General features: G+C 24.5%; 3 pseudogenes; all 3 read right to left on the minus strand.

The window, feature by feature from the left end:
- Nucleotides 1–1,926: 1,926 nt before the first annotated feature.
- On the minus strand, nucleotides 1,927–2,045 carry LOC124913545 (annotated as a pseudogene).
- Nucleotides 2,046–5,727: 3,682 nt separating this feature from the next.
- On the minus strand, nucleotides 5,728–5,845 carry LOC124913459 (annotated as a pseudogene).
- Nucleotides 5,846–12,272: 6,427 nt separating this feature from the next.
- Nucleotides 12,273–12,390, minus strand: LOC124913466 (annotated as a pseudogene).

Raw genomic sequence — 12,390 nt, forward strand, 5'->3', positions numbered from 1 at the left:
TTTGATTGGTTGAGTTCCAAGAACATTAGAATGGATCCTCTTTTATATTGTTTGTATTGGAATATCTTAACAAATATTCATTAATGGAATGTGGTATTTGAGGAACGTACAGTTCAGAGGTTTTGACTTGTCTTGGTACATGACATTTTTTTAGATCTGGTTTTGCTGTTGTGTCAGACTATCCATAAAGAATGCTTGATCAGATGCCACATTTGATCAATAACTGGGAACGCTTGTATAATACTGAAATGATAAAATACTATAAGCGTCCTGATATAATACCGAACTAGTAAAATAACGGAAGGCTTGGATATAGAACCGAGGGTTAGATAAAACTGGAAGCGTTCATCCAAAAACCGATCTAGATAAACTACAGGACGTTTCTGTAAAATACCAATTTGATATAAAAACCAAAAGCCCATAGTCTACCGGACGCGTTCCTTTATAAAACCGAAGTGGATATAAAACCGGAGGCGTTTATCCAAAAACCGAAGTGGATATAAAACCGGAGGCGTTTATCCAAAAACCGATTTGGATAAACTACTGGACACGCCTTGATAAAATACCGATCTCATATAATACTGGACACGCATCTTCACATCATATCCAACTTGTATAAAACCGATCTCGATAGAATACCGAACTTGTATAAAACCGGAAGATCTTCTTGACATAGTACCGATCTCATATAAAAACCGGAAGCGCCTCTTTGTATAATACCAAACTTATATAAATCCGGAAGCTCTTCTTTGCAGAAACCGAAGTTTGATCAAATTGCGGAATTTGCTTAATCTACCGGACAACTTTTCTTTTTGGTTTTCTTCAATCTACACAAAGTTAATTTAAAACAACTTAGTTTTTATTTATACACTTATAATTAATATTTTGATTGAACAATTTCTCCCCTTTGATTATTTAAGCTAAATGATCAAAATCTAGTAATTTTATAATCGTTGGCTAATTATCCTAAGTTAATTAGCTACTTTAATCTAACAATATCGGACGCGCTCCTTTGCATAATACCAAACTTATATAAAATCGATAGCTCTTCTTGACATAGTTCCGATCTCATATAAAAACCGTAAGCGCCTCTTTGTATAATACCGAACTTATATAAAACCGAAATCTCTTCATTGTAGAAACCGAAGTTTGATCAAATTGCCGAATTTGCTCAATCTACCGGACAACTTTTCTTTCCGATATTTCTTCAATCTGCACAAAGTTAATTTAACACAACTCAGTTTTTATTTATACACTTATAATTAATATTTTAATTTAATAATTTCTCCCTTTTTGATTATTTAAGCTAAATTATCAAAACCTAGTAATTTTATAATCGCAGACTAATTATCTTAAGTTAATTAGCTACTTTAATCTAATAATTTCTTCCTCTTTGATTGTTTAGAATAAATTATCAAAGCTAGTGCTTTATATTTAGTAAAAACATCAAAATCAAATAAATATTTCGAAATTAACGATTTTTTTTAAATCGTTCGTTTATACATTTTTATTTTGTGTTTTATTTCATAAATCATTAAAAACAAGTTTTACATTAACGTTTATTCTATTTGTTCCATTTTAATCGTTATTTAAAAAAATATAAAAAGGAGTGTAACGCAAGGATTTCCTAGGGGGTCACCCATCCTAGTACTACTCTCTCCTAAGTACGATTGACTGATGTGTTCTTACGGGATCCAGTGCATTAGAGTTGGTATGATCGCACCCAATGTATGATGAATAATTTATTTATTTGAAATGAGTGTTTTGACGGAATCCGGTGCAATAGTTCGAAATTAACGTCTTTTTAAAATCGTTTGTTTTTCCAATTTTCTTTTGTGTTTTTTTCATAAAATATTAGAAATGAGTGTTAAATTAACGTTTATTCGATTTGGTCAATTTTAATCGTTATTTAAAAAAGTATTAAAAGCAGTGCGATACGAGGACTTCCTTGGGGTTCACCCATCCTTGTACTATTCTCGCCCAAGCACGCTTAACTACGGAGTCTTGATGAAATTTAGTGAATTAGTGCTGGTATGACCGCACCCGTTATATGATGAACAATTTTATAATTTGATAAATCATAATTAAAATAAAATTTTTTTTTTTACAAAATTCTAAATAGACGAATTTTAAACAATTGAAGGTCCACCGTTTCTTTATATTAATCCGTTTTCATTCTTTATTCTATACTTTATCATTAAAACATCAAAAATCAATTAGGATAATCGAAATTAACGTTTATTTTTTTAAATCGTACGTTTTCACGCTATAATTTTTTTTTCCATAAAAACATTAAAAAAATATTCGATTTAATCCTTTTTCAAGATATTTTGTATGTTTTCTTTTATATAAAAATATAAAAAATTTAACGTGTGTTTTAAAAATCGTTCATTTTTACGCTATTTTTTTGTGATATGTTTTTCTGAAAACATTAAGAATCAATTAAAACATTCGAAATTAATGTGTGTTTTTTTAAATCGTACATTTTCACGCATCTATTTTTTTTAAAACGTTTTAAACTTTTCAAATTGATTTATTTTAAAGATGTTTTGTATGTTGTTTTATATAAAGACATCAAAAATCAAATAAATTGTTTGAAATTAACGTCTTTTAAAAATCGTTCGTTTTTACGCTATTTTTTTGTGATTTTTTCATGAAATATTAAAAATCATTTAAAATATTCGAAATTAACAGTCTTTTTTTTTGTTAAATCGTACATTTATTTATATTTTTTTATAAATTCGTTTTAAATTCTTAAAATTGATCAGTTTTTAAGATATTTTGTATGTTATTTTATATAAAAACATCAAAAATCAAATAAATAGTTCGAAAACAACGTATTTTTAAAAATCGTTTTTTACCGATTTTATTATGTGTTTTTTTAAAAATGATTGTTACATTAAAGTTTATTCGATATGGTTCATGTCAATCGTTCTTTAAAAAAGGGGTGCAACTTCCTATGGGTCACCCATTCTAGTACTACTCTCGCTTAAGCACGCTTAACTGCTATGTTCTGATGGGATCGAATGAATTAGTGCTCGTATAATAACACCCATTATATGTGGAACATTTTAATTATTTGATACATCGTAATTTTAAAAAAAATTATTTTTTTACGAAATTTTAAAATGACGAGTTTTAAATGGCCAAAGGCCATATACGACCATGGTTTCTTCAAATTGATCCATATTCATTCTATTTTTGTATGCTTTTGCATTAAAACATAAAAAATCAATTATCATTTTCAAAATTAACATGTTTTTTTTATAAAAATTGCACGTTTTCATGCTATTATTTTTCGATTATTTCATTAAAAACTTTGAAAAACATCTTGGAGTTAATGCTTTTTCACGATATTTTGTATGTTTTTTTCATATAAAGCATCACAAATCAAATAATAATCGAAATTAAAGTTTTTTAAATTCGTTCTTCTTTATGCTTTTATTTTTTTTCATAAAAACATTAAAAATCAATTAAAATATAGAAATTAACTTATATTTTTTTAAATAATACATTTTCAAGTATCTATATTTTGTTTTTTTTTTATAAAAATGTTTAAAATTCTTGAAATTGATCTATTTTAAAGATATTTTGTATGTTTTTTATATAAAAATATCAAAAATCAAATAAATAGTTCGAAATGAACGCTTTTTTAAAATCGTTAATTTTTATACTTTTATTTTTTATTTTTCTCATAAATTTAATGAGTGTTACATTAACGTTTACTCAATTTTGTTAATTTTAATCGTTATTTAAAAAATATAAAAGGAGTTCGACACGAGAACTTGTTAGGGGTCACTCAACCTAGTACTCCTCTCGCCTAAGCACGCTTAATTAGGGTGTTCCTATGGGATCTGATGTATTAGTTCTAGTATGATCGCAATGTTATGAAATTCTAAATGGACGAGTTTTAAACGGACGAAGGCAAATTACGATCACAATTTCTTCAAATTGATCCGTTTTCATGCTATTTTTGTATGCTTTTCATTAAAACAACAAAAATCAATTAGAATGTTCGAAATTAACGTGTTTTCAAAAATAGTACATTTTCACGCTATCGTTTTTTGATTTGTTTCATAAAAACATAAAAAATCTTCAATTTGATCATTTTTTATGTTAAAAATGAGTGTTACATTAACGTTTATTCGATTTGGTCAATTTTAATATTTATTTATAAAAATATAAAAATTGTGTGACATGAGGCTCACCCATCCTAGTACAACACTCGCCCAAGCACGCTTAACTATAGTGTTTTGATGAGATTCGGTGCATTAGTGTTGGTATTAACGCACCCATTATATGATGAACAATTTATTTATTTGATACACCAGAATTAAAAAAATGATTTTTTTATGAAATTTTAAATAGATGAGTTTTAAACGAACAAATGCAGTTTACGATCACAGATTCTTCAAATTGCTCCGTTTTCACTGTATTTTTGTATGATTTTTCATTAAAACATCAAAAATCAATTGGAATGTTCGAAAATAAAGTGTGTTTTTTAAATCGTACTTTTTCATGCTGTCATGTTTTGATTTATTTTATAAAAACATTAAAAATATCTTCAAGTTGATCATTTTTCACGTTATTTTGTATGTTTTTTGTATAGAACATCGAAATTAACGTTTTTACAATTTTATTTAATATTTTTTCACTAAAACATTAAACATTAATTAAAATGTTTGAAATTAACGTGTTTTTTTTAAATTATACATTTTTACGTATCTTTGTATGTTGTTTTAAATAAAATATCAAAAATCAAATAAATAGTTTGAAATTAACGTCTTTTTAAAATCGTTTGTTTTTACGCTTTTTTTTATAAAAACATTAAAAATGAGTGTTACATTAACGTTTATTCGATTTGGTTCGTTTTAATCGTTATTTAAAATAGAATAGAAGTGCGACACTAAAACTTGTCATGAGTCACTCAACCTACTACTACTCTCTCCCAAGCACGCTTAATTAAGGAGTTCTGATGGGATCCGATGCATTAATGCTAGTATGATCGTATCGTTATATGATGATCAATTTATTTATTTGATATTTCATAATTTAGAAACAATTACTTTTTATTTAATTACAAATAGACAAGTTTTAAACGGACGAAAGCATTTTAAAGCATTTCATAATTTAGAAACAATTACTTTTTATTAAATTGATCCATTTTCACGCTATTAAAACATTAAAAATCAATTAGAATGTTTGAAATTAACGTGTTCTTTTAAAATCGTACGTTTTCACGCTATCGTTTTTTTATTGTTTTCATAAAAACATAAAAAAATCTTCAAATTGATCCTTTTCAAGATATTTTGTATGTTTTTTTTAAATAGAACATCATAAATCAAATATATAATTGAAATTAAAGTTATTTAAAATCGTTCGTTTTCACGCTTATATTTTATATTTTTTTTATTTAAAACATTAAAAATGAATTAAGATGTTCGAAATTAAATTGTTTTTTTTAAATCGTACATTTTCACGCATCTATTTTTTTTTATAAAAACGTTTAAAATTATGTAAATTGATCCGTTTTTAAGATATTTTGTATGTTGTTTTATATAAAACATAAAAAATCAACTAATTAGTTTGAAATTAATGTCTTTTTAAAATCGTTTGTTTTTACACTTTTATTTTGTGTTTTATTTTCATAAAAACATTAAAATGAGTGTTATATTAACGTTTTATTCGATTTGGTTCATTTTAATCATTATTTATAAAAATATAAAAGGAGTGCGACACGAGAACTTTCCAGGGGTCACTCAATCTAGTACTACTCTCGTCCAAGCACGCTTAATTGGGGAGTTCTGATGGGATCTGATGCATGAGTGCTAGTATGATCGTACCGTTATATGATGAACAATTTATTCATTTGATACTTTTTGGGTTCTTAATTGGGTTTTTATGAAATTTTAAATAGACGAGTTTGAAATGGACGAAGGTAGTCTACAGTCACAGTTTCTTCAAATTGATTCGTTTCATGCTATTTTTGTATGCTTTTTCATTAAAAAATAAAAAATCAATTAGAATATTCAAAATTAACGTGTTTTTTTAGGATCGTATGTTTTCACGCTATCATTTTTTAACTTTTTTTTGATAAAAACATTGAAACATCTTCAAATTGATCGTTTTTCACGATATTTGTATTTTTTTCATAAAGAACATCAAAAACCAAATATATAATCGAAATTAATGTTTTTTTTAGAATTGTTCTTTTATACCCTTTTTATTTTGTATTTTTTTCATTAAAAAATTAAAAATCAATTATAATGTTCGAAATTAACGTGTGTTTTTTAAATCGTACATTTTCTCGCGTATATCTTTTGTTTTTGTTTTTAAAAAAACGTTTAAAATTCTGTATATTTATCCGTTTTTGTATGTTGTTTTATATAAAACATCAAAAATCAAATAAATAGTTCGAAATTACGTATTTTTAAAATCGTTTGTTATTACACTTTTATTTTGTTTTTGTTTTTTCATAAAAATATTAAAAATTAGTGTTACATTAATGTTTAATTGATTTGGTTCATTTTAATCGTTATTTAGAAAAATATAAAAGGAGTGCGACACGAGAACATGTCAGGTGTCACTCAACCACTCTTGCCCCAGCACACTTAATTAGGGAGTTCTGATTGGATCCGATGTTTTTCATTAAAATATAAAAAATACGTTAATTTCGAACATTTTAATTGATGTTTAATGTTTTAATGAAAAAATACAAAATAAAAGCGTAAAAACAAAAGATTTTTAAAAAAATATTAATTTCGATTATATGTTTGATTACAAAATATCGTGAAAATGATCAATTTGAATATTTTTTAAAAATTTTTATGAAAAAAATCTATAAAGTGATAGCGTGAAAACATACGATTTAAAAAAACGAGTTAATTTCGAACATACTAATTGATTTTTTAATGAAAAAACATTCAAAAAAAATAGCGTGAAAATGAATCAATTTGAAGAAACTGTGATCGTAAACTACTATCGTCCGATTAAAACTTGTCTATTGAGAATTTCATAAAAAAACATTTTTTTAAATTATGAAGTGTCAAATAAATAAATTGTTCATTATATAACGGTACGATCATACTAGAACTAATGCAGTAGCCGAGATATTGAAGATTTAATTCTCTGCCTCACCCTGAGATGAGAGGGAAGGTCGATTTGACTCGAATCCTGGACCTGATCTTTAATCCTATTAGAACTCCCTATTTAAGTGTGTTTGGGTGAGAGTAGTACTAGGTTGAGTGGCACCTTGCAAGTTCTCATGTTGCACTACTTTTATATTTTTTAAATAACGATTAAAATGAAACAAATCTAATAAACATTAATGTAAAACTCATTTTTTAATGTTTTTATGAAAAAAACACAAAATAAAAACGTAAAAACAAACAATTTTAAAAAGAAATTAATTTCGAACTATTTATTTGTTTTTTTATGTTTATATATAAAACAACATACAAAATATCTTTAAAATGGATTAATTTAAAAGAATTTTAAACGTATTTAAAAAAAAACAAAAAATAGTTTTGTGAAAATGTACGATTTAAAAAAAATACGTTAATTTTGAATATTTTAATTGATGTTTAATGTTTTAATGAAAAAAATACAAAATAAAAGCGTAAAAACAAAATATTTTAAAAAATTATTAATTTCGAATATATATTTCATTACAAAATATCGTGAAAATGATCAATTTAAAGACTTTTTAATATTTTTATGAAAAAAATCAGTAAAATGATAGCGTGAAAACATATGATTTAAAAAAATGAGTTAATTTCGAACATACTAATTGATTTTTTTATGTTTTAATGAAAAAGCATACAAAAATAACGTGAAAACAGATAAAGTTGAAGAAACTGTGATCGATCGTAGACTGCCTTCATCTATTTAAAACTTGTCTATTTAGAATTTCATAAGAAAAAACATTTTTTTAAAATTATAAAATATCAAATAAATAAATTGTTCATCATATAACGGTAAGATCGTACTAGCACTAATGCATCGGATCCTATCAAAACTCTATAATTAAGCGTGCTTAGACGAGAGTAGTACTAGGTTAAGTGACCCCTTGCAAGTTCTTGTATTGCACTCCTTTTATATTTTTTAAATAACGATTAAAATGAACAAATCCAATAAAACTTAATGTAACACTCATTTTTAATATTTTTATGAATAAAAACACAAAATGAAAGTGTAAAAACAAACTATTTTAAAAAGTCGTTAATTTTGAATTATTTATTTGATTTTTGATATTTTTATATAAAACAAAATACAAAATATCTTAAAAAAGGTTCAATTTACATTATTTTAAACGTTTTTATAAAAAATACAAAAAATAGATGCAAGAAAATGTACGATTTAAAAAAACACGTTAGTTTCAAAAAATTTAATTGATGTTTAATGTTTTAATGAAAAACATATAAAATAAAGGTGTAAAAATGAATAATTTTAAAAAAAATTAATTTCTATTATATATTTGATTTTTGATGTTCTATATAAAAAAACATACAAAATATCGTGAAAATGATCGATTTGAAGAAACTATGATCATAAACTGTCTTCATCCGTTTAAAACTCGTCTATTTAGAATTTCATAAAAAGATCATTTTTTTTAATTAATGAAGTATCAAGTGAATAAATTGTTAATTATATAACGACACGATCATATTAGCACTCATGCATCAGATATAAACTCCCTGATTAAGCGTGCTTGGGCGAGAGTAGTATTATGTTGAGTGACCACCTAGCAAGTTCTTGTGTTGCACTCCTTTTATATTTTCTTTAAATAACAATTAAAATAAACTAAATCGAATAAATATTAATGTAACACTCATTTTTCATGTTTTTATGAGAAAAAATACAAAATAAAAGCGTAAAAACAAACATTTTAAAAAGACGTTAATTTTGAACTATTTATTTGATTTTTGATATTTTTTATATAAAACAACATATAAAATATCTTAAAAACATATCAATTTACAGAATTTTAAACGTTTTTAAAATAATAATAATAATAATAATAGATGCGTGAAAATGTATTATTTAAAGAAATTACATTAATTTCGAGCATTATAATTGATGTTTAATGTTTTAGTGAAAAAAAATTCAAAATAAAATGTAAAAATGAACGATTTAAAAAAATATTAATTTCAATTATATATTTGATTTTTGATGTTCTATATAAAAAAACATATAAAATATCATGAAAATGATCAATTTGAAGATTTTTTAAATCTTTTTCTGAATAAAATCAATAAAGCGATAGCGTGAAAACGTATTATTTAAAAAATCCCGTCAATTTCGAGCATACTAATTGATTTTTAATGTTTTAATGAAAAATCATACAAAAATAGCATGAAAACGGATCAATTTGAAGAAACCGTGATCGTAAACTACCTTCATCCGTTTAAAACTAGTCTATTAAGAATTTCATTAAAAAAATTATTTTTTTTAATTATGAAGTATCAAATGAATAAATTATTCATCATATAACGATACGATCATACTAGCACTCATGCATCGAATCCCATCAGAACTCCTAATTAGGCATGCTTGGGCGAGAGTAGTACTAGGTTGAGTGACCCCCTGGAAAGTTCTCGTGTCACACTCTTTTTATAATTTTTTAAATAACGATTAAAATGAACCAAATCGAATAAACATTAATGTGACACTCATTTTTAATATTTTCATGAAAAAAAGCATAAAATAAAATCGTAAAACCAAACGATTTTAAAAAAACATAAATTTAGACTATTTATTTTATTTTTGATGTTCTATATTAAAAAATATAAGATATCGTGAAAAATGATCAATTTGAAGAATTCCCTAATTAATCGTGCTTGGGCGAGAGTAGTACTAGGTTGAGTGACCCTTCCTAGTTCCCGTGTTGCATCCCCTTTATATTTTTTAAATAACAATTAAAATGAACCAAATTGAATAAACGTTAATGTAACACTCATTTTTAATACTTTTATGAAAAAATTAAAAAATAAAAGCATAAAAAACGATTTTAAGAAGAAGTTAATTTCAAATTATTTATTTAATTTTTGATGTTTTATATAAAACATCAAACAAAATATCATAAAAGGGATCAATTTATAGTATTTTAAACGTTTTTATAAAATTAAAAATAGATGCGTGATAATGTACAATTTAAAAAAAACACGTTAATTTCGAACATTTTAATTGATTTTTAATGTAAAAACGGATCCATTTATAGAAATTGTGATCATAAACTACCTTCGTCCGTTTAAAACTTGTCTATTTAGAGATTAATAAAAATAATTTTTTTTAAATTATGAAGTATCAAATAAATAAATTGTTCATCATATAACGGTACAATCATACTAGCACTAATTCATTGGATCCCATTAGAACTCCCAAATTAAGCCTGCTTGGACAAGAGTAGTACTAGGTTGAGTGACACCCTGGCAAGTTCTCGTGTCGCACTCCTTTAATATTTTTTGAATAACGATTAAAATAAACCAAATTGAATAAACATTAATGTAACACTCATTTCTAATGTTTTTATGAAAAAAAACACAAAATAAAGGTTTTTTCAAGATATTTGTATTTTTTTTCATATAAAACATCAAAAACCAATTATATAACCGATATTAATGTTTTTTTTAAAATTATTTTTTTTTACCCTTTTTATTTTGTATTGTTTTCATTAAAAATTAAAAATCAATTATAATGTTCGAAATTAACGTGTGTTTTTAAATCGTACATTTTTACGTGTATATTTTTTGTTTTTTATAAAAGCGTTTAAAATTCGATAAACTTATCCGTTTTTGTATGTTGTTTTACATAAAACATCAACAATCAAATAGATAGTTCAAAATTAACGTCTTTTTAAAATCGTTTGTTATTATGCTTTTATTTTGTTTTTGTTTTTTTCATAAAAATATTAAAAATGAGTGTTACATTAATGTTTAATCGATTTGGTTCGTTTTAATCGTTATTAAAAAAATATAAAAGGAGTGCGACACGAGAACATATCAGGGGTCACTCAACAACTCTTCCCCAAGTACACTTAATTAGGGAGTTCTGATTGGATCCGATGTTTTTCCATTAAAACTTAAAAAATCATTAAGAATATTCGAAATTAACATTCTTTTTTAATTAGTACATTTTCACGCTATCGCTTTATTGATTTTTTTTTCATAAAAATATTTAAAAAATATTCAAATTTATCATTTTCACGATATTTTGTATGTTTTTTTATATAGAACATAAAAATAAAATATATAATCGAAATTAATGTTTTTTTAAAATCGTTCGTTTTTACGCTTTTATTTTGTATTTTTTTCATGAAAACATTAAAAATCAATTAAGATGTTCGAAATTAACGTGTTTTTTTTAAATCGTACAGTTTCACGCATCTATTTTTTTTGTTTTTTTTATAAAAATGTTTTAAAATTCTGTAAATTAATTCGTTTTGAAGATATTTTGTATGTTGTTTTTATATAAAACATCAAAAATAAAATAAATAGTTCAAAATTAACTTATTTTTAAAATCGTTTGTTTTTTTTTTTTATAAAACATTAAAAATGAGTGTTACAGTAACGTTTATTCGATTTGATTCTTTTTAATTGTTATATAAAAAAATATAAAAGGTGTGCGACACAAGAACTTGCAAGGGGTCACTCAACCTAGTACTACTTTCGCCCAATCACACTTAATTATGGAGTTCTAATGGAATCTGATTCATTAGTGCTAGTATGCTACGGACGAAGGTAGTTTAAGATCACACTTTCTTCAAATTGATCAATTTTCACGCAATTTTTGTATTCTTTTTCTTTAAAACATAAATCAAATATATAATCGAAATTAACGTCTTTTTTTATAATCCTTCGTTTTTACACTTTTATTTTTTGTTTTTTACATTAAAACATTAAAAATCAATTATAATGTTCGAAATTAACGTGTTTTTAAAATTGTACATTTTCACTCATCAATTTTTTTATTTTTTATAAAAAAATTAAAAATCAATTAAAATGTTCGAAATTAAGGTGTTTTTTTAAAATCGTACATTTTCACGCATCTATTTTTGTTTTTTTATAAAAACGTTTAAAATTCTGTAAATTGATCTATTTAAAAGATATTTTGTAAGTTGTTTTTATATAACAACATAAAAATCAAATAAATAGTTAGAAATTAACGTCTTTTTAAAATCTTTTGTTTTTTTTCTTAAAAACATTAAAAATGAGTGTTACATTAACATTTATTCTATTTGGTTCCTTTTAATCGTTATTTAAAAAAATATAAAAGGTGTGCGACACGAGAACTTGCCAGGGGTCACTCAACCTAGTACTACTCTTGCCCAAGCACGCTTAATTAGGGAGTTCTGATGGGATCCGATGCATTAGTACTAGTATGATCGAACCG

This window comes from Impatiens glandulifera, chromosome 8, assembly GCF_907164915.1.
Source record: "Impatiens glandulifera chromosome 8, dImpGla2.1, whole genome shotgun sequence".
Classification (NCBI taxonomy): Eukaryota; Viridiplantae; Streptophyta; class Magnoliopsida; order Ericales; family Balsaminaceae; genus Impatiens; species Impatiens glandulifera.